Source organism: Phodopus roborovskii, unplaced genomic scaffold, assembly GCF_943737965.1.
Source record: "Phodopus roborovskii unplaced genomic scaffold, PHOROB, whole genome shotgun sequence".
Lineage (NCBI taxonomy): Eukaryota > Metazoa > Chordata > Mammalia > Rodentia > Cricetidae > Phodopus > Phodopus roborovskii.
Window position 1 is genome coordinate 13,147,884 of NW_026126511.1, and position 25,563 is coordinate 13,173,446.

General features: G+C 37.4%; 1 pseudogene; it reads right to left on the bottom strand.

Annotated features, from left to right (window-relative positions):
• Positions 1-17,781: 17,781 nt before the first annotated feature.
• LOC127230469 (bifunctional purine biosynthesis protein ATIC-like) lies at positions 17,782-19,613 on the bottom strand (annotated as a pseudogene).
• Between the last annotated feature and the right edge of the window lie 5,950 nt (positions 19,614-25,563).

Consider the following 25,563-nt stretch of genomic DNA (forward strand, 5'->3'; position numbering starts at 1 on the left):
ATGCGTTACCTTCTTAATTGTATAACCTTGAATGAACATGATCATGTTCTCTTGGCTATCTAAGCATAAGATCTTGCCCTTCTGACTGTATATAACCTTTTTTTTTTCTACATGATTTTTAAAATTTATCTTTTACATTCCAATCCCAGTTTCCCCTCACTTCTCTCCTCTCACTCCCTGAACTGACCCCCACTGCAACTCCCATCTGCTCTTTGGAGATGGTAAGACCTCCTCTAGAAAGTTGACAAAGTTGTTGAAGTATAGACTCTATACAACTTTAACTCAAGTGGACTTTGCTCACATAACCTCATTGAACCCTCAGAATGCCCTCGGAATACAAATTTTCTAGTGCTGTGAATAAATTTGGCTATTTCATGAGACTTTATGATGCCTCATTTTTATGCTCCAATCTCCCACATTCATACTGCCAAATAGAATGGTAATAGTGAAGGTAATCAGGTCAAATACATTTTGTGCCTCAAGTACTTCCCTAGAGTTCTACTTTTGTTTAAGAAAAAAAAGATTGTATTTCTCAACAAACAAATATTAAAGAGAGAAATGAACATAAGTAGAGGGATAATCCTTGAGAAAAAATGCAATACCTCGACTCTGTATATTTCAACAAAATGACTTGTAAATTACTGGTAAATGAAGACTAAATTCTAGCATCATCCCTTATCGTGAAATATCTTAAAATATGATTGATATTTATATGAATACATTCTTTGTACATGCTTTTTAAAAGTTTTGGAGATGAAGAAATTGTAGGTTTTTGAAGAGCAAGATATATTTAATCTTCTCTGAGATTATGCAACTTGTAGTTATGCATAAAAGCAACACATAGTGAAGCATTAAGAAATATACTCATATCTTGTGAAGAATTTACATTACTTTATCATTGTTAAAAGTTTATTTTATGTTTCACATGTTGATATCATGTAGATAATCACTTAAAGCAAATGTTTCAAAAGTTGGAAATATTAGTAGATATTATATAGGACTTGATCTGACTGGAATTTTTTTTATTATTCATTGTCTATTTAATGCTGGAAGATTCCTCCTCTGATTTGCCACTTCTCATTCTTTCCTTCATATTTATTCAGGATGTCGAAGGAGTAGTATAGACATTGGGTAAAGAGTATTTTTTAACCCCTACGGGTCAAAATGATGGTCTACCTGTGTCATCCATGCCACTCAGTCACTGAAGTCTCTTCCCTGAGAATACCACATTGTGTCCAGTGACAATTAAAGCTAACAATCATAAACAGTGTTGTTGCTGCTGGTTTGTATTTGGTTTTGATTTTCCCAGTTCATATAATGTCATAATATCAGAAACCTGCTATGCCATCAATGCAGACATGTTTGTATCAACTATATATAATATTTGAGTTAACAACAATATATTGAGAGCTAAAGAGTTTCCAAAGCTTTAATTTATGAAATGACCCTGATTTTATTTGATAGTAAGGCCATAGATAGAAGATATGTGGTGATATATTATTTATTACCCAATAAGACTTGCCTGGAGATCAGAATGCAAAGGTAACCACAGGTATAGAGGCCAGGCAGTGGTGGTACACACTTTAATCCCAGCAGCCACACTAGCTAGCCATAGAAGCCTGACAGTGGTGGTGCATGACTTTAATGCCAGGACCTAGGAGACAGAGGCAGATGGATCTCTACAATTTCAAGGTCACCCAGGGCTACATAAGAATGAGTCAGTCTAAAAAAGAAACGGAGCCTACACCTTTAACCCCAGCACTAGAGAGGTATATAGGACAGGAGCAGGATCTCAGACCTGGCAATCAGTTTCTAACTATACTGAGGATTCTTATAAACTAGATTGCCCTTTCTGTCTGGCTTCTTTGCTTTTCTAACCTTCACCATTAACCCCAATATCTGTCTCTGGATTTTTATTATTCATGTTACAAAGTAATGTTCTACTTCATTCTTAATCACTTATACTATCTCTCACTTCACCATTACAATTTACATGATGGTAAATATGCGCCCGTTTCACTGAGCTGAGTAGCACGGGCAGCGGGAACTATATGCAACTTATACCTCATACAGTTTGAGACATGCTTCCCTGTGTATAATAAGACCCATGACCAGTGACAAGCTATCTGGGAAGTATGTTACCATGTGTTCTTGGTATACCACTTCATTTTTATTCCAGAATGGGATGATTGTCTGTGATGTAAATGTAATTGCTGTGTTTGGTATGTTAAATATAATTTGGCATATTCAGAACTATTAACACAAATCAATTATTTATCAGTCTGTGCCTCCTGGAATGTTGGCAGATGGTGGCTGTTTACTTATATCAATAGGGATGTAGTCATTTTTTTAGCTTGCATATGTATTCAAAATGGAATTACAGATCAAAAAAGAAATGTTTTAAATTTGGGTAACTAAAACTCAAGCACTTCTGGAAAGTTTCTATGCTATATAACTGAGTAACCAAAAATAGATAAAGACTATTCTTCTGCCATCTGAAGAATAGTGTGACAAAGAAATTGTCAGAAAGTCCCAGGATAAGAAGAAAAGAAAAAGAAAAAAAATGAAAAAACTGGCATGGACCACATGGATCTTGTGGGATATTTTATTGGAAAGCACTATGAAACATCAAGACTCAATTAACCTTGAAGCAGGAATCAGAAACAGTGAGTAGCTGGCAGCAATTAGCCATAGAGAGGACAGAGGAGTCAGGAATACAGATAGAGGGATGGCAATGAAGAAGTGTAGAGGGACTTAGAGTTTAAATAGTGTGTGTGTGTGTGTGTGTGTGTGTGTGTGTGTGTGTGTGTGTCTGTTTATTTGAATGAGTGGAGAGATGCTTCTCTTGCTGGGTCCCTGGTCCAAAAGGAAAGTCACCTGGTTGCTTCTCAGCTTCTCTGATCCAGACGATTTTCACCCCAATGTGTAACTCCCAAGTCTTTTATGATAAATAGAATGATAAAGAGTTAGCTAAAACTTACTCAGCCAGAAACCCCACCATACTATGGTCTGGGTGGCAGGCTGCAGCCTGGGTGGTCTGGGCCACAGCGGGTGAAGAAATACCATACCAATAGATTAAGGGGAAGACACTGAGTCAGCAAAGAAACAAAAACGTGGCCAGTGACCACTGACTATTTCTGCCTGACAAAGCAAGAGCATTTGCACACAACAGATCACAATTCTCCAACACTGTTTACTTTCACTTTTAGTGATTCTCATTATTGCAGCTTTCCCTTGGAGAAGCTTTGTGAGGGCTTCGAAGGATGCAATGTATACAATGGCAGGCTCTTAGAAGAAAATTATCCCTTTAGGAAAGTCCCCACCAACTTGGAAATGTATAATGTAATATATTGGCCTCCTTCCTCCCCTACAAATTCACCCTAAGCTTCTAGAAGACTTAGATAAGTAACATTGTAAGACCCTCAGAATGAGGAGTCTTCCAGGTTGGGTCGATACCCCAAGAACTCAATGTCCAGTTGCTGCAAAACGCAAGAGGCTTTAATGAACAGGAAACGTTTGCGCAAATGGGCTCCTCCAGCATGCAGGCTAGAGAGAAGCCCCCTCCCCTGCGCCCAGGTGTTTTTAAAGGCAAACCCACAAGCTTAGGGAGGGGGTGGGACCCTCTGTCCATTGAGTATGTGACCCTTGGAGGCCCCAATGGTCTGCTATTGGGGTCAACAGACCTTAGGGCCTCAGGGTGTACTAATTAATCTTGTCTGGGCAAAACAGAGTTACAGCTATCTCTTTGCTTCCTAAGGACCCTATTTACCACCTGTTGACTCACAGGAAAGGAGGGTCAGAAAGGAGAGACAGTATGAATTCTTGTCATCTCAGGGCCTGGTGAGAGGAAGCCAGCAAATTCCAAGGAACAGATATTGGTTAGCTTTCCAGGTCAGACTGTCCTTTATTTAACTTTACTTTTTGTCTTTCAACATAGGCTTGACAGATAAGGTTTGTTTGGTAAATAAAATTTGTTTGATTGAAGGGCGGGGACACTCACCCAGCCCCCTGCTTTGCAAGACATAGACCCATGAGTCAGCTACATGTGCTGAGCCCCAGACTTTGCTCTAATCACTAGGAAGCACCACCAGATACCCTCTATGTGGGGAGGAACCTATCAGAATTAACTGGCAGGCTCTAGATGTGCTTTATTGATAATAGTTAAATGCAGAGCTTGTCAACTACCCTGAGAGGCTTTCTAGGTACAGCAACCTTTCTGCAGCTGCAGCTGACCAATCAACTCGGTACAAGTTCCCCCAGCACAGAAGTGCACCAATCCTGAGACTGTTGCTAGCTAACTAGCAGATCCACCAGACACTCCCTTTCCTCTACCACAATGTGTGTCCTGCCCCAGTGCTGTTCTGGGTCCCTTCTACTCCATGCCCTCTGCTGGATGGACAGAGAACCTGAGGTAAGTAGAGTTAACTTGCAAATTAAAAAGACATTTGCTTCTGCATCAGATCTGGTATGTTGGTGGTTTGGGCAGGGGGGGGGGATCAGAGAGGGGGCACACTATGATAAATAAGGTATAATTAACGATCGAGATTTCCAAATCCCTAATATCTCCTCAGGTTCACAGTGATATTTGTCTAACTTCATCTTTGCTCACTTTAAGCTTTATGTATTTGTATAAACTAAGCTGTACAAAGAACTGCCATATTCTATGGTAATAGAATGCGTGGTGCTCCCAACAGCTTTTTCCCAAGGCCAGACATATGGGCAAAAGTCCCCATTCCCTCTAGGGTTTGAAGCATTGTGCCCAAATTCTGAACCCCAAAAATCACCAAGAGACCCATTCTGTTGCAAAAGCAGAGTCTTTTGATATTTAAAGAGTTAACGGTCTTAACTCAATTCCCTAGTCTGCCCAACACAGACCCAAAGGGACAAAGGCAGGGAATTCATTGATTGGTCAACTGGTTGTTATGGGCTATAGGTCCTCCCAGGGCGGTTGCTATGCTCTGCATGCCACTGCTGTACCACTTATACATAAAGCATGTCCAGAGCCTGCCAGCTAACTTCTGATTGGTTCCTTAACAATGTGCTCTCCTAGTGACTGGGGTAGGTTTGACAAGGTCAGAAGGCTGGAAACTAAGCAACTTGTGCTGAGTCAGAGGCTTCTATCTTGGTGGGTCTTTTCTGCACCCTGTCATGGCTACTAAAGGGGGCTTGGCTATGGTCTGGTCCCTTCAGAAGAAAGTTCCTGCTTGCTAAGAAGAGAGATATTCTTATCTCTGGCAAGAGAACTTGTGGCCCTAGCATTAACATATGACTGTTGCCTATTGGCTTGTTGAGGTCAAACCTTGATATTTGGCCACACCTCAGCTCATATGCCTCCTTTCTCCCATTTAAACCTATGTGCACCTATAGAGTTGAAAGTTTAAAGAGGATCTGGGGAAAGAGAAACACTCCTCCTCCACTGCTAGTAGAGGTACAAACTACTACAAACACTTTAGAAATCAGTATGGCTGTTCCTTAGGAAAATGGAAATCAGTCTACCACAAGGTCCAGCAATTCCACTCTTAAGCATAAATACTGAATTCTGAATGACTTACTAAACTTCTCATGGAAACTAAGTCAGTTAATATAAAAATGTCAAACATACAAACATCTCACAATGTGATGGTTCCCTACCAACTAAAATATATGTCAGATTACACTTCCATAAAAAGAATTGATTTTTCATTAAATAAAATAGGTCTAGACTATCACATTTTTATTCTTATTTTAAAACCACCCAAGATATCTATTAAACCCTATTATGTCAGTAACATCAATTGCCATTCAATAAACTCAACAGGCTCAATCATCATTGCTCAGATCAGTTGCTTGAGCAAGTCAAATGAGGTTAGTGTCTAATCTGATTATGACAATGTGGTTATTCTAAAATAGTGATAGCTTGAGTGCAGTGAAAAATGCAATTATGGATTTCACATTTTTCAAGATAATTTGCTCTTCTTAAAATACGATGTGGAATTATTTTGTCCTTCTTTCTATTTGGCAACAGATACTTTTTCACTAATTTCTTTCCTCACTTAACATTTACAGGAAAAAATTTGGAACTGAGAAATCACACTTAACCTTAAAAGCATATTTCTTTGTATCAATTTGATCTACTTTCTGTCTCTTCACCAAGGGCTATGCTGATAGTCTCTAAGCTCTATGATGAGACAGCTCAAAAATAATCAGGTCCCTTAATTTAGACAGTAATTTAGCCCCATTCTCTAGTTCCATGCCACATCTAGAGTGCCAGTGTCAAGGTATACTTATTGATCTCAACTCCTAAATGACTCGGGGGAATTTCTCCTAAGAATAATTTTTATTCTCTTAGGAGAGAACAACTTGTAAGATAAACATATTTACATTCTCAATCTTTGTTTTTTAAATTTGTTTAGTTCTTGGAGCTGTGTTTTTAAAGTATGATCCTTTAAGAGGTTCAAGGCACACACACACACATGAATAAATATACACACAAACATATAGATATAGATATAGATATTTACTTATTATTTCACACTTATGATGCAACCTGCTGTGTTTGTTTTCCTACTAAATCTGCAGCCCTGTTTGCATATTGATACTCGTCTGAGCTATGTTCATTCCTTTACCATTCTCTTTGTCTTGTTGAGCTTGAGCTTTGTCTTATTTCTCTTTAATTCTTAAGTGTATTTACTTTGTGTTTTGATATAACAAGTGTCGTTCCACTAAATTCCCAAGAAATTTACCTGCTTTTGTTGATAATTGAAAATATTTTCTTGTGTTTTTTTTTTGTTTTTGTTTTCTGAGAAGAGAGGTGTATTGAGCCAGGGTCTCTCATTGTATATTTGCAGACTGTCTTAGAACTGGATCTATAGACCAGGCTAGACTCAAAAGCTTGCCCCACCACCTACTGGCCTATATAGATTTTATTGTGTGTCTGTTTCACATTCATTAGTTGGAAAACATCTGTTACTTTAAGGTAATCCAAAGGGACATATAGTATATAGACCTCAAAACTTGCAAAAATCTCCAAATGATTAACTGGGTGGTGGTGGCACATGCCTGTTATCCTAGTACTCTGAAGACAGAAAATGAAGCCAGCCTAGTGTCTAAAGTGAGTTTTAGGACAACCAGAGCTGTTACACAGAGAAACCCCATCTCAAAACACAAAGAAAAAAAGAAAGAAAATATGTATGTGTGCATGTGGACAAGACAAGTGTGCCGTGTGTGTGTGTGTGTGTGAGAGAGAGAGAGAGAGAGAGAGAGAGAGACTGTGTATGTGCCTGTGTGTGAGACAGTACATGTGTGTTAAAGTCTGTCTCTTCAAATAAGATTTACACTAGGAGTTTTGGAGAAGACTTTGGTCATCATAATGCAAATGTCTTTTCTTCATGTGATTATTTTTCACATAATAGAAATAATTATGAATGAGAAATTTCTGTGTTCATTTGAACCTGTAATGCCACAAATTTTATGCCTGATATTAAGCTATTACTCACAAAAACAGATTTTGGATTTTAATAACTATTTCAATTCAGTTTTACTTTTGTATTATTTTAGAATCACTTTATCACTGAAATGATACTTTCAAATCAAATTAGCAACAACTATTATGTATTTTAACAATAATTTATAACCTATTTTAATAATCACAATAAGAATTTTCCAAGTCTGTGTATTGATCAATAAAGAAAAGCAATAGCTTATTGCCTAATATCAGTCTTTTCTTTCAATTGTTATACTTTAATATTCATTCTTTTAGTTTTCATGATGAAAAGGATATTGTCTCAAAAATATTTTCTGTGAATGAATATTAAAGTAAATGATATATTTTTAAATCACTTAGCACAGGTAACTTTAAGAAGCATGATAAAAACAAATTATTGCAAAAATCTTATTTTTTTTAGGTGCTTTTTGCTATAATATTTTAAATTGTATTGAGTGTTGACACCACTGTGAACACCTACAGTATTTCTTATGAGAGCATCCTGAGGTTTTTGTTTGATGTGTTAGCAGAACATGATAAAAATAGTACCTAAATTACTTTTCATTGTATTTATTTTCTTGCTACTTCCTCCTTTTCCTTCTGTTTCTCGGTCTGTGTATCTTTTGCATTTATTGCAAGTTATTCTTAATAACTTGATAAACTATGAAATGTCTTTTGAATGTGGTGCATTTTATAGTTCCTTTTATCAAACCTCTTTATTAAGTGTCTTTTTCTCACACTAGAAATTGCAACTGTCAACCAAAGGAATGTACATGAGGAAATTATTGGTTATCTGAGTGTATTTTCTGAAAATGTGAAAGTTTATATCTGTAGTCACTTTTATAAGTACAGCTTGAAGATTTTTAGATAATATTTTATAGGTTTTAGTAGTCTTCTTTGAAAGCAAATTTTTTTTAATCTATTGTAAATAATGACCAATTCAAATCTGGATATGTTATGAATAAGTTTTAATACAGAAAAGAAAACATAAGGACAAATTGATTTTAAAGGAAAAACACACTAAAATAGTAATGTTAATGTTTTCTCCTAGGAAATCATGGGAAATTTTTCCTTTTCACAAAATAAAGACTTTTCCTTTTGTGCAATAGACATGTATTCACCTCTAGGCCTGCATGTAACTAAATGAATTCATTGTGGGCTAGGAGTATAAATAAATGAATCCATTGAAACTATTTACATTTATTCTGCAAGAAGAATATAGTTGCAATCCATGGGTACAGGTTTTGAAGAATTTGATTTGTGAGAACTTAACTATTAAAAAGTCATATGATGTTTTATTCGATTCCTTCTCAAGTTTATTTGGAAAACAATGCCAAGGGGGGGGGAAGGAATGTGTGATTGGAATACTAAATTGCACGCTGCTATCTAGATTTATAACAATCATCAACTTGACTTTGAAGTACATAAGATTTAAATGTCCTTTTGATATATTTCAATATTATATATTTCAAATATAACACTATAAGTAGTTTATAATAGTAATTTGATTAAGTTAGTGAATTAATAAAACATGATAATATGTGGCTGATTTTTGACATGATTCATTTTAGCCTTGTTTTAAATTATGTCCATATAGTATATATTTTTCAATTTCCAAATGATTTAAAATTCCTGAAATTACTTACTGCTTATCAATCTATCCCATGTTAATCACTTTAATTTTGTGTTAATAAATCACCAGGAAAAATAAAGAATACTATATGAAAAATTGTTGAGTATGAACAACTTACATCATCATTAGAGAAACATTCTCACATCTAGAAAATAAATTGCAAACTTTCTAAGACATTCAAAACAACATGTAGACCATTTCTTCCCTGCCCCTCCACCCTTCGGTAGATAACTAAGTAACAGGGGCTCTCCCAGCCCCTCCCCCTCCCCCTCTTTAAGTCCCCTGACTGTGGCTACCAGACCATTCCAACCAGCAAATCCCCCAGAGAGTATCTAGCATTGAAAACCATTTCTATCGTGCTCCTGCACACTCTATGAGAGAAGAGTGGATAAAGCCTTGAACCCATACCCACCAGGATATGGAGAAACCACACATGTACAAACTGGAAAAAAAAAATACTAGAAGACAACAGTATAGGAACATATATAGCAACAAAAAGACTTATATGACACCACCGGAGTATAGGGATTCTATGCCAGCAAGACCTGAACATACAAACACAAATGAAGCAGAGGAGAATGACCTTAAAAACAACTTCCTGAAAATGATAGAGGCCTTCAATGAGGCCTCTTAAAGAAATGGAAGAAAAACAACCTCCCCCCCCCCCACCACCTAAAAGCAAGAAACAAATAAATCTCTTAGAGAAAGCAAGGAAAGCCAAGAAAAAACAATCAACAGATTAAGAAAACAATTCAAAATTTCAAACTGAAATAGAAGCAATAAAGAAAACACAAGCTGTGGGGATGCTGGAAATAGAAAAGCTTGGTAAGTGATCCAAATGATCAGGATTTACAGATGTAAGCATAACCACCAGAATACAAGAGATCAAAAAGAGAAGCTCAGGTGCTGAAGATAAACTAGAGTAAATAGACTCAACAACCAAGGAAAATCTTAAATCCCAACAATTCCTTAACACAAAATATCCAGGATAGGTGGTAAACAGTGAAAAGACCAAACCTAAGAATAATAGGCATAGAAGAATATGAACAGGCTCAGCATAAAGGTACAGAAAACATACTCAAAAAAATCACAGAAGACAACTTTTCCAACCAGAAGGACATGCCTATGAAAGTAAAAGAAGCTTACCAAACATCAAATAAAGTGGATCAAACAAAATAATAAATAATAATAAAAATATAAAAAAATAAAATTCCCACACCATATAATAATCAAAACACTAAACATACAGGAAAAAAAAAAGAATATTAAGAGTAGTGTAGGAAAAAGGCTAGGTAAAATATAAAAGCAGACTGATCAGAATTACACTTGACTTCTCCATAGAAACTCTCAAGGCCAGAAGGTCCTGGATAGATGTTCTACAAGTCCACCCAGGCTACTATACCCAGCAAATCTCTCAATCACTATAGACAGAGAAAACAAGATATTTAATGACAAAGACAGATTTTCACAATACGTATCTACAAATCCAGCCCTAAAGAAAGGAAAACTCCAACCCAAGGAAGTTAACTATGCTCACAAAGACATGGACAATAGATGATCCCACCTCACCCAATGTTAAAGCAAGGCAAATATATTTACAATTTCACTGCCAACAACAAATCTAAAATAAACAAGCATTAACAATCAATGGTCCTTACTTTCCCTCAACATTAATAGTCTTAACTTGCCTATAAAAAGACGGGCTAACAGAATGGATACGAAGACAGAATCAAACCTTCTGCTGCATACAAGAAACATATCTAAGCTTAAAAGACAGACATTACCTCAGCGTAAAGGGCTGGGAAAAGATCTTCCAATCATATGGCCCCAAGAAGCAATCAGCTATGGCTATCCTAATAGCTAACAAGTTAGACTTCAAACCAAAATCAATCAACAGAGATGAATACGGTTATTTTGAATTCACCACAGGAGAAACCCATCAGCACAAAGTCTCAATTCTGAACATCTATGCCCCAAATACAAAGGCATCACATTCGTAAAAGAAACAAACTAAAACTCAAAGCTCACATAAAACCTCACACACACATAGTGAGAGAGTTCAACAACCTACTCTCACCATGAGACAGGACCACCGATTGGAAACTTAACAAAGAAACAAAAAAACTAACAGAAGTTATATCTTAAATGGGTTTAACAGACATCTATAGAACATTCTATCCAAACACAAAAGAATATACTTTCTTCTCTGTTCTACATGGAACCTTCTCTAAAATAGACCACATACTAGGCAACATAACAAACCTCATCAAATACAATAAAAATTTGGAATATTCCCCTGTATATTATTAGATCACCATGCTTTAAATTTGGATTTCAACATCACAAATCGCAGAAACCCTACAAACTCAAGAAAACCAAACAATGCACAATTGCACCATAACTGGGTCAAAGAAGAAATAAAGAATGAAATTAAGGACTTCCTAAAATTCAACAAGAATGAGGCCACGACATACCTGAACTTATGGGACACCTTGAAAGCAGTGCTACGAGGGAAGTTCATTGCACTAAGTGCCCATATGAAGACAATAGAGGATAGCCACATTAAAGAATTAACAGCACAACTGAAAGCCTTAGAACAAGAAGAAGCAAACTCACCCAGAGGAGTAGTCACCAAGAAATAATCAATTTGAGGACTGAAATCAATAAAGTAGAAACAAGTAAAACAATACATAAAATCAATGCAACAAACAGTTGGTTTTTTGAGACAATCAACAAGATACACAAACCTTTATCCAAACTAACAAAAAAGCAGAGGGAGAACATGCAAATTAACAAAATCAGAAATGCAAAGGGGGACATAACAACGGACACAGAGGAAATCCACACAATTTTCAGGTCATACTTTGAAAATCTGTACTCCACAAACTTTGAAAATTCCAAGGAAATGGATGCATTTCTGGATAACCATCACTTAACAAAATTAAATCAAGAACAGATAAACAACATAAATAGACCTATAACCCCTAATGAAATAGAAGCAGTCACCAAAAGCCTCCCAAACAAAACAAGCAAACAAAGAAAAAACAAACAAAAAAAGCCCAGGGCCAGATGGCTTCAGTGCAGAATTCTACCAGAAATTCAAGGAAGAGCTAAAACCAATAAGCCTCCACTAGTTCCATACAATAGACACAGAAGTTTCATAACCAAACTCTTTTTATGAGGCCATAATTACCTTGGTACCCAAGCCACAAAAAAAAAAAAAAAAAAAATTAAGGAAGACTACTACAGACCAATATCCCCACAAATTGATTGCATCCCACATTGATGGAAAAATACTCAATAAAATACTGGCAAATTGAATCCAATAATACATCAGAGAAATCATCCACCATGACCAAGTAAGCTTCCAGGGATGGTTTAAAAAAGAAAATCTATCAATGTGACCCACCACATGAACAAACTGAAAAAGATAATCCCATGATCATCTCACTAGATACTGAAAAAGCCTTCGACAAAATTCAACACCCTTTCATGATAAAGGTCTTGGAGAGATCAGGGATAACAGGAACATACCTAAACATGAGAAAAAAAAAAAAAAACACAGTAAACCAACAGCCAACATCAAACTGAATGAAAAGAAGATTAAGGTGCTTCCTCTAAAATCAGGAACCACACAGTTAGAAGCTTCTGTAAGGCAAAAGACACAGCTGACAAGACCAAACAGCAGACTACAGACTGGGAAAAAATCTTCACCAATCCTACATCTGACAGAGGGCTGATCTCCAAAATATACAAAGAACTCAAGAAACTAGTCAACAAAACACCAAATAACCCTATTTAAAAATGGGGTACAGAACTGAATAGAGAACTCTCAATAGAGGAAATAAAAAAGCCTGAAAAACACTTAAGAAAGTGCTCGTCATCCTTAGCTATCACAGAAATGCAAATCAAAAAAAAAAAAAAAAAAAAAAAAAAAAAAAAAAAACTTGAGTTATCATCTTACTCCTGCCAGAATGACTAAAATTAGAAACACCAATGACAAACTAAAGCTTGAGAGGATGTGGAGAAAGGGGAACACTCCTCCACTGCTGGTGGGAGTGCAAACTTGTATAGCCATTTTAGAGATCAGTATGGTAGTTACTCAGGAAATAGGCAATCAGTGTACCACAGGACCCAGGAATCTCCCTCTTAGGCATATACACAAATAATCCACATCCATGCAACAAAGACATCTGTTCAACTGTGTTCGTAGAAGCATTATTTGTAATACCAAGAACCTGGAAGCAAGAACCTAGATGCCCCTCAACTGAAGAATGGATAAAGATGATGTGACACAATTACACAATGGAACACTACTCAGCAGGGGCAAAAATGGAATCTTGAAATTAGCAGGCAAGTGGACAGAACTCGAAGAAACCATCCAGAATGAGGTGACCCAGTCACAAAAAGAGGAACTTGGTATGTACTCACTCCTACATGGATTTTAGACATAGAGCAAAGGATCACCAGCCTATAATTCACACCACCAGAGAAACTAGGATACAAGGAGGATTCTAAAAGGTTTTAGATCCCCCTCACAGAAGGGGAATGGAATAAGATTGGGACTGGGAGGGGGCAGGGGGCAATAAGTGGAGAGGGAACTAGGAGAAAGAGAAGGAGAGGAAAGGAAAGCACATGGGATTGAGAAGGTTAAGTCGAGGGAGGAATAGATAAGAGGAGAGAGATACAGAGAGAGAGAGAGAGAGAGAGAGAGAGAGAGAGAAAGAGAGAGAGAGAGAGAGAGAGAATTATAGGTGTGAAGAGAAAATGTCCAGAGACCTACAAGACTGACCCCAAATAACAATTTGAGCAACAGTGGGAAGGCTACCTTAAATGTTCTTCCCTGATAATGAGATCGACGACTAACTTATCCACCATCATAGAGCCCTCATCTAGTAGCTGATGGAAACAGAAGCAGACACCCACAGCTAAACGCTGAGCCCAACTGGAATCCAGATGCAGAGAGGGAGGACAAGACCAGGCTACAGAAACACATAGAGATAGGTGACCTGAACAAGGATGAACTAATGGTCCCCCAGACTGATAGCTGGGAATCCAGCATGGGACTGACTCATAACCCCTGAACATGAGTCTCAGCTAGAAGGCCTGAGCAGTCTAAGAGACAACTGACGGATGTATCCCTGGTGCACAAAAGGAATTCAGGAGCACATTCCCCATGAGGGGTACTCCCTTAATCTAGAGGCAGGAGGGAGGGCCTAATCCCTACTCCAAATGACTTGACAGATTTTGTTGATCCCTTCCAATGGTGTGGGGATATAATGGGATGGGAGGGTGGTCAGGGAGCATGGGAGGGAGGGAGAGGGAACTAGGATCGATATGTAAAATAAGAAAATAAAAAAATAAAAATAAATACTGGCAAATCGAATTCAAGAAACCATGAACTATGACCAGTTTATGCTGGAGAGGATGTGGAGAGAGGGTAACACTGCTCCACTGCTGGTGGGTGTGCACACTTGTACAGCCATTTTTGGATATCAGTATGGCTGTTCCACAGGAAAATGGGAATCGGTCTACAACAAGATCCTGCAATTCCTCTCTTAGGCATATACCCAAAAGATGCACATCCATGCAACCAAGATATCTGTCCAATTATGTTCTTAGCCCCAATATTTCTAATAGCTAGAACCTGGAAGCAATCTAGATGATCCTCAACTGAGAAATGGGGAAAGAAAAAAGTGGTACATTTACACAATGGAGTGCTACTCAGTAGGGAAAAAAATGGAATCTTGAAATTTGCAGAAAGTGGATGGAGCTAGAAGAAACCATTCTGAGTGAGGTAACCCAGTCATAAAAAGACAAACACTGTATGTATTCACTCATATGTGGATTTTATAGATAGAGCAAAAGATCACCAGCCTACAATCCATACTGCCAGAGAGGCTAGGAAACGAGGGGGACCAAAAAGAGAGACATATATGGTCCCCCATAGAAGAGGAAAGGGACAAGATCTCCAGAGAAAATTAGGAGGGGGGGCACTAAGTGGAGAGGGAGTTAGGACAAAGAGAAGGGTGGAAGAGAACATAAAGGAGCAGGAGGATTGAATCAGGGAGGAATACAGGAGAGCAAGAATAAAGATACCATAATAGAGGGAGCCATTGTAGGTTTAAAGAGAAGTCTAGCACTAGGAAAATGCCCTAATATGTACAAGGATGACCCCAGTTAACAATCTAAGCAATTAGTGGAGAGGCTACTTCAAATGCCCTTCCCTGATAATGAGATTGAGGACTGTCTTACATGCCATTCTAGAACCTTCATTCAGTAGCTGATGGCAGTAGAAGCAGGCACCCACAGCTAAACACTGGGCCAAATTCCTGGAATCGAGGTGCAGAGAGGGAGAAGAGATTAGCAAAGGGGTAAAGATCAGGCTGAAGAATCCCACAGAAACAGCTGACCTGAATAAGGCAAAGCTCATCGACCTCAGACTGATAGCTGGGAGACCAGTACAGGACTGACCCTGATGCCCTGAACGTGGGTCTCAGTTAGAAGGCCTGGGCAGTCTAAGGGACCACTGACAATGGAACCAGACTATATCCCTGGTGCACAAAAGGACTCTAGGAGCACATTTTTCATGTAGGGATATTCCCTTACCTAGAGACATGAGGGACGGCCTAGGCCCTACCCCAAATGACTTGACCAATTTTGATGATACCTCCTGGAAGGCCTCACCCTCCCTGGGGAATGGATGGGGGATCGGATAGGGGTGTCGGGTAAGGCATGGGGAGAAGGGAGGGAGAGGGAACTGGAATCGATAAGTAAAATAAGAAAAAAATATTAAAAATTTGTAAAGAAAAAAATAACATGTATACAGATTTCTGTATTATACTTTAAGTTTCATATTTATCAAGAAAATAAATAATGAATATAATTGGACATCAGTTTTCCTGCTAGGAATAATTTTACAGCAATTCATGAATAGCTTTTTGTGTGTATGAAAAGTGCTATTGTGTGTGTGTGTACGTGAAAAGAAAATGAAGAAGGAAAGATTATATCAGCACTGATGTCACTTTCAATATCCTTATCTTATTTTATGTACAATTCTGGATAAAAGCCACATGAGGTTTTATGTGATCTGAGATTTTGAAATGCAAAGTGGTCTTTATAAAAGAGTGTAGTCAGTGTCATACATACCGCTTTTCTCTATTTGGTTAGTGACAAGGAATCCAAGAAAATATGTGAGGAATCAAGGAAGGGTGAAACGCATTTTAAGAGAGGTGACACTAATAATTAAGCTATCATTTGTGGTCTCATGAACAAGAAAAAAAAAATCTGCAAAATATTACAACTGAATTTTGTCTGTTTTAATGAAAGGGTTGGTTACAAATATTCAGAGAAACTGGCAGGAGGGATTAACAACTTTTGGGAATAATGAATTCTCCGGGCAGTGTCCCTGAGGTCTTCACACACACACACACACACACACACACAAGCAAATATTCCAGGGCCACAGGGTAAGATGTCCTTTTGATAATAGATTTTTCAAAAGAAATACACATTTTGAAATGAATGCAAATATAAAGAAAGTTAAACACTGTTTGGTTCATCAAACTCTGCATTTTACCCCATAAAAATTGTATATTTCCCTTGTTTTTTTTTTTTTTTTTTAATTCTTCAGTTTTTATTTAGAGAAGGAGGGAAAAGTAGGCAGGACTGAGGCTAACTGACCTGAGGTTACAGCTGACCAAAGGCTTCCTCCACGTGAACACTAAGGACAGAACCAAACAAACCCACTTATGTCCTGCTTGACACAGGGAAGTACTGACATCCCCACCCCCACATATGCTCACAGAAGCTCTAAGAACACTGGGTCTATTTGTAGGTACCAAACAAGCTACTCAAGAGCTAATATAGGTTTTAAACAGTTCAGGAGGGAAGGTCATGGGTGCTTAAATATGGACAATTTCACCTAAGAAAGAAGGAGCAATTATCAGCCTCATCAAGATGCTGCTAAGGATCCAGTTCCCAGGGGATAACTGGCAAACAATCAAGCTTCTCAGAGGCATGATAAAAAGAGTTCTACAAGGAACAATCCCCAGTGGGGATGTATCATCATAAGGCAGCTTGGCTTCTTCAGCCAACTTGCCCTTTTGGGTGTCTTATAGGAACTGTCTCGAATGCTGAGCTTCAAGAGGGAGAGATACTGTTAGTTTCTGTACACATAAACCTCTGTATGTGGTGACTTGTGATGGGAGATGTCATTCCGTAAATGTGTTCTCTTATAAAGCCCTGTTGGCCAATAGGAAAGTAAGATAGGTGGGACTAGGAGACAAGGAGGATTCAGGAAGAGGTTGGAGGAGATTCAACATGTAGGAAGGAGAAAGAAGAATTCCCAGCCCTCTCTCTAGTAAGAGAAGACCACGTGGAAATACTTAGATTGATAGAAATGGGTTAATATTTAAGACAGAGCTAGCCAATAAGAACTGATAGTAGCAGGCTAACAGCTTTATATCCAATACAGCATCTCTGTATGTTATTTGTGGCTGGCAGACTGTGGGACCAGGCCGCAGGAAAACATGCTCGTAACAGAGTTAGGCTCAGAGCCTACACCTTTCAGATAAGTAGGACCCAACTACCTAAAACCACAGACCCAATTAGGAAGATGGAAAGGACTCATTTTAAAAAAGAGGTACTTTTAAAATTCCACACATGATTGATTATTAACTGCACAGAAGCAAACTGGGAAATGATGGAAACTAAGATCAGTGGTGGAAGAGCCGGAGCTCTGTGTGAGCCAAGATGAACCCCAGTTCATCGCAGACCTCCATCACAACCTTGTCTGCAGCAGATCCCGATGGAACAACAATGTAGGCCACACCATTCCTTTTGGCTCTGTCCATGTTATCTCTGAAAGAAAAGAAGGCATCAGAGCTGACGGAAACATCTCTCAGTTTGTTGACCAATCCATTCCTTCTTCTCTGCCTCAGGGAGTAACTCGGGGACTTCCTAAAAGGGTACGTTCCACTTCACCAAGTCTTCTCCCTCATCGATGGTGTGTGTCACATACTGATCAATGGCATTGGAGATTTCTGCTCTCTTCACCCCGCTTTTAAACTTGTGGATGGTGTGGGAGCCACCACGAGTTTGCCTTTTCGCATGCAAAGCATGTGCAATGTATGTTAGACTGCTGTCCTGCCCCGATGCCAATAACCTGTCTGTCCTTGGCATGCCACATAGAGTTGGACTGAAAGTACTTGACAACGACAGTGGCTACTATGAGGTCTCTGAGGGCAGACTCCGACAGATCTTTATTCTTGGTGACAATATTGCTAAATAATGACTTGTCAATGACTTCATTATTTCTCTTCTGGCTTAAAGGAAGACTAAAGAGTATTCGAACTTCATTTTCATCCAGTTTGTAGTACTGGTCCATCCAAAAAAAAAAAAAAAAAAAAAAAACAGTAGTAGTTTCCATTTTTCTTTTTAGAGAGTATTTTCAAGGCTTATTCTTCATATCCTGGGGCAACAATACCATCCGACACTTCTGTGGAGATAAATTTTGCAGTTGGGACATCACAAACATCAGGTAATACAATAAAATCACCAAAGGAAGATATCCTGTCGGCCCCTCCTGCTCTGGCGTATGCAGTGGCCACAGGGGTGAGAGTTGGATGGAGGTCGTAGACCATGCACACCCTAGCCATGTCTTCACTGAGTGGAATCCAGACAGCAGCACCTGCTGGGCTGACGTGTTTGAAAGATGCTGCAGCTGGGATGTCCACTGCTTCCCTGAGCTTCTTCACCAGCTGCCAGGCAGGCAAAGCATCACACAAGTTTATGAATCCAGGGGCTCCATTGAGAACTGTAACGAGAAGCTTGGGCTTCAGCATACACAGCTGTGCAGGCGTCTGATGAGGGTTCATCCCATACCGCAAGGGCATCTGGGAAATTCCTTTACTGCATTGCTTTCTGAAGTAATCTGAAATCGCTTCATCATATTGTGCAGTGTGAGTAAATGCCTTCATGACCAATTGGCGCCTGGTCTCCAGGGAGGTGTCCTTCCTATCAGAGTTCTGCATCTCTGCTGCCACAGCCACATAGTCCTCTGGTTCACACACGACTGTCATGCGAGCATGGTTTTTGGCTGCAGCTCTCAGTAAGGTCACTCCGCCAATAGCAATTTGCTCAGCAGCCGCCTCAACAGTCACATCTGGAGAAGCCACGTTCTTCACGAAAGGGTACAGGCTACAGGCAACAACTCTTATAGGGTTGAAATCAAGTCTGGTCATGTCAGCATTATCTTCTGGAATATTTCGTGCCAAGATTCCAGCATGGGCAGCAGGATGCAAGGTTTTCACACGACCCCCCCCCCCTCACCCCTAACATTTCAGGAAAACCTATTAGCTCATACACAGCTCTGACTTCCAGGCCAGCATCCCTGAGCGCTTTTGCCGGGTCGCGGGAAGCGACTAGACTCAAACCTAGAGATGTGAGGTTTGTGTCAAATTCCACTAGGCCAGTTGTGCCAGACACACTAAACAGGGTGAGCTGGTCTGGAGCCATGGCTTCAGGGCAGGGTAGTGGAATAAGAAGACAAACAGGCCACGTGCATACCTTTTCCTTGTTCTTTTCCTGCTTCTAATTATTTACTAGCCTCTTGATTTTTGAATCATTCTTTATTGAGCTATATATTTTAATATAATTCATGCAAACTCTTTCTTTGTTTGTACTTTTCAAATGTGAAATTTCCCAAGTTCTGCTTGACAACCTCAGGTAGGTAAATAAGATATAACTGGTGGTAATTTAGATGGATTATCGATGCCCACATAGGATTACCTTTAGTGTTTATTAGTTAACATTCAGATTGCTTTTGATCTGATGAATGGTTGTGAATAGAAAATGTTTAATTTCATACAGAATTTCCACTTTCAGTAACAGATATTTTTTATTATGTACTTTTGAAACTATTCTTATATCAGACATGTACAAACACAAGCATTAACTTGGGCTGGCATGAAGAACTTTGAAGTTTGCTTTCCCTGCTATAGACTGGTCCTAAATTCATATTTATCAACCCAGAAAAAGTCTTCATATTCAAGAAATCAATCAAATTGAGAGTGTTAGAAGAGAACTACAGTCCCTAGTACATTATGGACATGACTCTAACATGACATAAAGAAGTCAGTAGATAAAAGCTTCTAAACAGAAACGAGTTGTCATATAAGGAGGTGTTGTTAGGGTAAAATATGAGGGAAAAATAATCATGACATCTTCAAGAGATACAATGCATTTAGATTCTTAATCTTAAAGTGTGTGAACTGTGAAGCAAAAAGCCACATGTTGGTATATTCGATTGTCTTACAAAACTGAATAGGAGCTACTCTACCTTCTATGATTGTGAGACAATTTTTATGGAACTACTAATTAATGAGAATATTATTATTTATTTTTTACATAGTACTTTATTCTAGATTCATATTTATTTAAGCATGTTAACTTTCTACTTTTTCATTATTCATGTTATTAAATAATATTTCTTATTACTTCTCAGTTTTTGACTAAGATCAAGTATAGTAATATTTATCTTATGATTTTGGTTGTGAGCCTAGCCTTTTAAGGGCTGAGCCATCTCTCCAGCCCAGTAATATTTATCTTCGTAAAAAAAATCCACTTGTTTATATTGAATACCATCCAAATGCCTTTATAAAATTTTGTCCAATGTAAATAATATTAAAGCACTGTGGAATTTAATGTGCGGAAAAAACTTACATTCCTAAATATTGCTTTTTGTCTCTATGAGAAGAGAGATTAAGTAGTGCTCCTTCTATACTGATTTTCATATTTAATTTATAATAATCTTTATTTTCCATGCATTTAATCTATAAATATGTATAGGGAACAGAGTTGTATTCAGCAGAAAAGTAGAATATAATTTCAAAGGAAAGAAGCTTTTTCTCTCTTGCATAAATACAGAATATAATTACCACCCCAGCAGGGAAGTTACATTCCTCACTACCCTTCATATAACCCTGTGTAAATTATTTATTTCATGTGAAATACAGGGTCAATTGAACACTTACCACATCCCCCTCCATTCTGCTATATATTAAATGCTGGACAGTGTCCACTGAACTATTAGCTATTACAATGGTGTTATTTTCTTTTATGATACTTTGACCGCTATATTGGCCATACTATATGGTGGAGGTTGTTTCATTAAGGTTAATATAGCTTAAGACAGTGCATTTTAATAGAAAGATATTCTGAACAATGAAAGGTGACATGTAAGAAATGTTTTAACAAGTTTCACTTGCAAATGAGACTTACTTCTTTAGATTTTGAGCCCAGTTGATAACAAATTGCAATACAAAATCATGCCTAGTACATTGTAATTGCTTTCATAACCATTAAATATTTCCTTTGGCATCACTCCACTGACTTATGCATAGCCATTGAATTATCATGGAAAGAAACTTGAGGTTATTCATTTCTGGAATGTCAACATAGATATATATATACCTCACATAAATCAAGCATTAATAATTGCATGTTCACACTATGTGAAGTCATATGTTGAGTGATAAGATTAATTGCTCATACTTCTCAGCAGTATGTATAATCCTGGTGATGGTAAAGCATTATTTCAACCCAGTGGCTGATGTGATTTCAAAAAGAAAATGATTTTGACAAATTCTTGGTGTTCTTTTATTATATCAAAATCTTAGGAATTTTTAGGGAAAGAATTCATTAGGAATCTATAAAACTTTGAAAAGAATTATGAAAAGATAAAAGTTAGCTAACTGTCAACAAATCAACAGTATTTATTTTCAGTCACTCATTCAGATCAGGAGAAAGAACACACACACACACACACATAGTTAAAATTGATATATAGCCTTCAACAATATTTCTTAACTAGCCAAATTAAAAAATATCTTTAGGTTGTGGTAAAACTATATGAAATATCCCTCATGAGTATTGAAGCAAACATACTCAATAAAATACTTGCAAATCAAATCCAAGAACACATCAGAAAAATCACTCACCATGATCAAGTAGACTTTATCCCAGGGTTGCAGGGAAGGTTCAACATACAAAAATCCATCAATGTAATCCACCTTATAAACAAACTGAAAAATAAAAACCACAGGATCATCTCACTAGATCATGAAAAAGCCTTTGGCAAAATCTACCACCCCTTCATGATAAAGATCCTAGAAGGATCAAGGATAACAGGAACATACCTAAATATAATAAAAGTTACACAGTTTCATAAGGTGAATCCATGACTATCATTGTAGAAAGCATGGCAGCTGATAGGCAGGTATGGCCCTGGGACAATAGCTGAGAACTTTTGTGTTAAGACAACAAACACTAGGCAGAAAAGGAGAAAGCTAACTAAAAATGTCATGACCATTTATAGCCTGAAGGCCTATGCCCATGGAAATACCTCTTCCCAAATATTCCATCAAACATATGAGCCTACAGCCACTGAGCAATCTTAGCTACTATCCTGTTGCTGTGACCAAGACAATCCTTACAGAGAAAGCATTTAATTGAGAGCCTGCTTACAGATTTAGAGGATTAGTCCAACATCATCAGGGCAGAAGTCATGGCAGAGTAGTCATGAGAGTGAAACCCTACATGCTTAATATACAAATGGTTTCTTTAATGTACAGAACATTGAGCACTTTTATTCAAAATCCATACATTTATTAAATTATATATCAGATTTTTTATCAGGTGAAATGACTCACCATGATTTCTGAATTTAATTTTAATTTTCATCAGCTTATTTCATTTAAGTTTATAATTATAGCTCACATATTGTCTACCTTCCAAGGATGTGTAAATGAGTTATAATCCTTACTTCTAGACACCTAGTATTTAATTAGAGAAAACCTATTCACATAAGCAACCACACACACTCACACACACACACACACACACACATATATATATATGTGTGTGTGTATATACAGTGTTGTGGTTTGGTTATGCCTAGTTAGTGTGGTAATATTAGTAGGAACATTTTATGTGCTAATAATTTTGTGGAGGATGTTGGAGAGATAATATCTAAGTTCATGTATAAAACATGGAAGTGTACTCAACCAATATAAAAGGGGAAGTAAGCATAGAGGGAGCACCTTGGGACATGCACATGAGTAGATGAAGATCTTAAAGGCAGTAGAGGCATGATGCTTGGTCCACTATGACAGAGTACAGTTGGACAAATGAGGGGAATTGGTGAACCTAATGTGAAATTATAAGTAGAATATAACACGTGGTCTAGTCCACACAGTTTTATTATCAATATTATCAGCTAAATAATGCTGTTCATAAAACAATTGATAAGCATGTAGAAAGCAATTGAGAGGTGCTTGTACTAAGAAATTAAAGATAAAGAATTTGATGCCGAATTTGGAAAACAGCAGCAGGCATAGATTGAAACCTGCAAAGGTTTATCATATGTCAAAATGAGAAAATGCAATTAAGCAGGTGGCAGTGAAAGACTAAGCTCAAGATTATAACAAATACATTTTTTGCCAAATTTGTTTTAGCAATTAAAAATATAAGAAACTTCATAACAAGAAACAGCTAAAGATGATTCTCCATTTTAATGAAATTTTGATGCATTCTGGTGTATCCCATATTCATTTCTCACTTCTTGTTCAGGGTTTCTACCACTGATTATACAAACTGTCAGTATAAAAGCTCTAGGACATCATGTCCAAGATATCACTTAATGCTCTCTCTGAAAGATGAGGTCCTCTTTTAGGTAGCATACATTAGTTTTGAAAACTACCAACAATTAATATCTGTGCAGCTATGTCAGCTCATTCTTTTCAAATATATTTCTATTCTTAACACATGTTTAAAAATAACTATTAAAATAAACTAAGGAACACCAAGGTTCACAATTTATATTTCTAGCCATTACAAAATTCCAAACGACAAAAAAGTCTACAGTTAAACTTCATGGGAGAAATAAAGTCACTTTAATAATTGTTGAAAGAGAAATGGCCTTTATTTCAATCAGTTCATACACACAATTACTCTTTGAAATGAAAGACTGAATGTACTTTATTGTAGTTCACTCTATTAAGAACTGATATTTAAAATGTTCCTCAATTAGCTTTGATTAAAGCAGACCCCCCAAAAAAGCAAATAATAATTATAACGAAATAAATATACTTGTACTGATAAAGATTAAGAGAAGGAGAAGCAAACTGGAAGAGGAGGAAGGAGCAGAGGAAGGAGAGGAGGAAGATAAAACATTTATTTTAGCAAATCAGGTTCATCTTCGTTAATGATACATTGGCATGGGAAAAATTGTATTTCTTAGGAATGCAGAAATCTTTGTAAATGGTGTTAAAATTCAGAACATGCTAAAAATTCTGTAGTTTGTTTTCTTTATATTGCCTTTGTTTTCTTATTTTATATTTATGCAAATATGCAGGACATATAATCATTTGCCAGTTTCATAAACTTCTTTATTGTTTTAATGCCTCTCATTCCTAATCAGTAGGGTATGAATTGCTTTTCATTCCAACTTCTAATATAGCCACTCATTTTTTTGTTTGTTTTTTGTTTGTTTTCTGAGTTTTTAATTTAGATGTGGCTGAGTTTCTCAGATTAGCTCTGATTTCTAGCCTTTCCCCTTCTGAACAGCAGAGGCCTAGATGACATGAAGGGAATTCAGATGAGGGATGAAACACTTTTCTGCCTCTCCATAATTCATGTCTCTTTGCACCCAGTTGCAATCACAGCAGCAGGAGAATTCACAGAGGTGAAAAAGAGGATGCACATTGCAGAAGTACCACAGTAGGATTACCACAGCGAAATGAATTCTAACATCCTAGAAGCTTTGGGATCTGAGTTGAGTGTAAGTCAAATAATTGGAACTTTGGAAGGGGGTGTCTTGTTCTCAATCAAAAATTCCATATTAGATGCTTTTAGAAAGCTTCTACCACTTTTGCATAAAAACTAAGTTGATGTGAATAAATCTGAATATGTTCTTTAAGTCTACTCTACAGACCAATTTTAACAGTATAGCTATGATTAGAATTGCTTATTAGCTATGTTCAAGTCCAATTTTATTGTGTAATTCCAAACTGCCCAATGTCTCATTTCAAAGTGCCATCAGCAGTGTGTATGAGAATCGCTATTATCCACTAACAATGTTTGTCCACTCAAATTCCCAAGTTGGTAAAAATAAAATCAAACAAACCAAAGTATATAGCATAGCAAACCTGTGGAATATGTGCAGATAATCACATATCATGGGAATGTGCTGACTGGACCTGAAGTCACACCATTATTCATTTCGATCAGGAACTGTTATCCATGTATAGGATGGATCATATGACTACCGGAAAGTCTAGTGACTTGTTTTTCACATTCAATTCCCCACTATGTACTCTTCTCACTGCCTGAATAGATATTTTTTGAGATCTCTTAAAAGCTCAGTAAAAGGAAATGACAAGTACTGAACCAATAGAAGCACATGGCA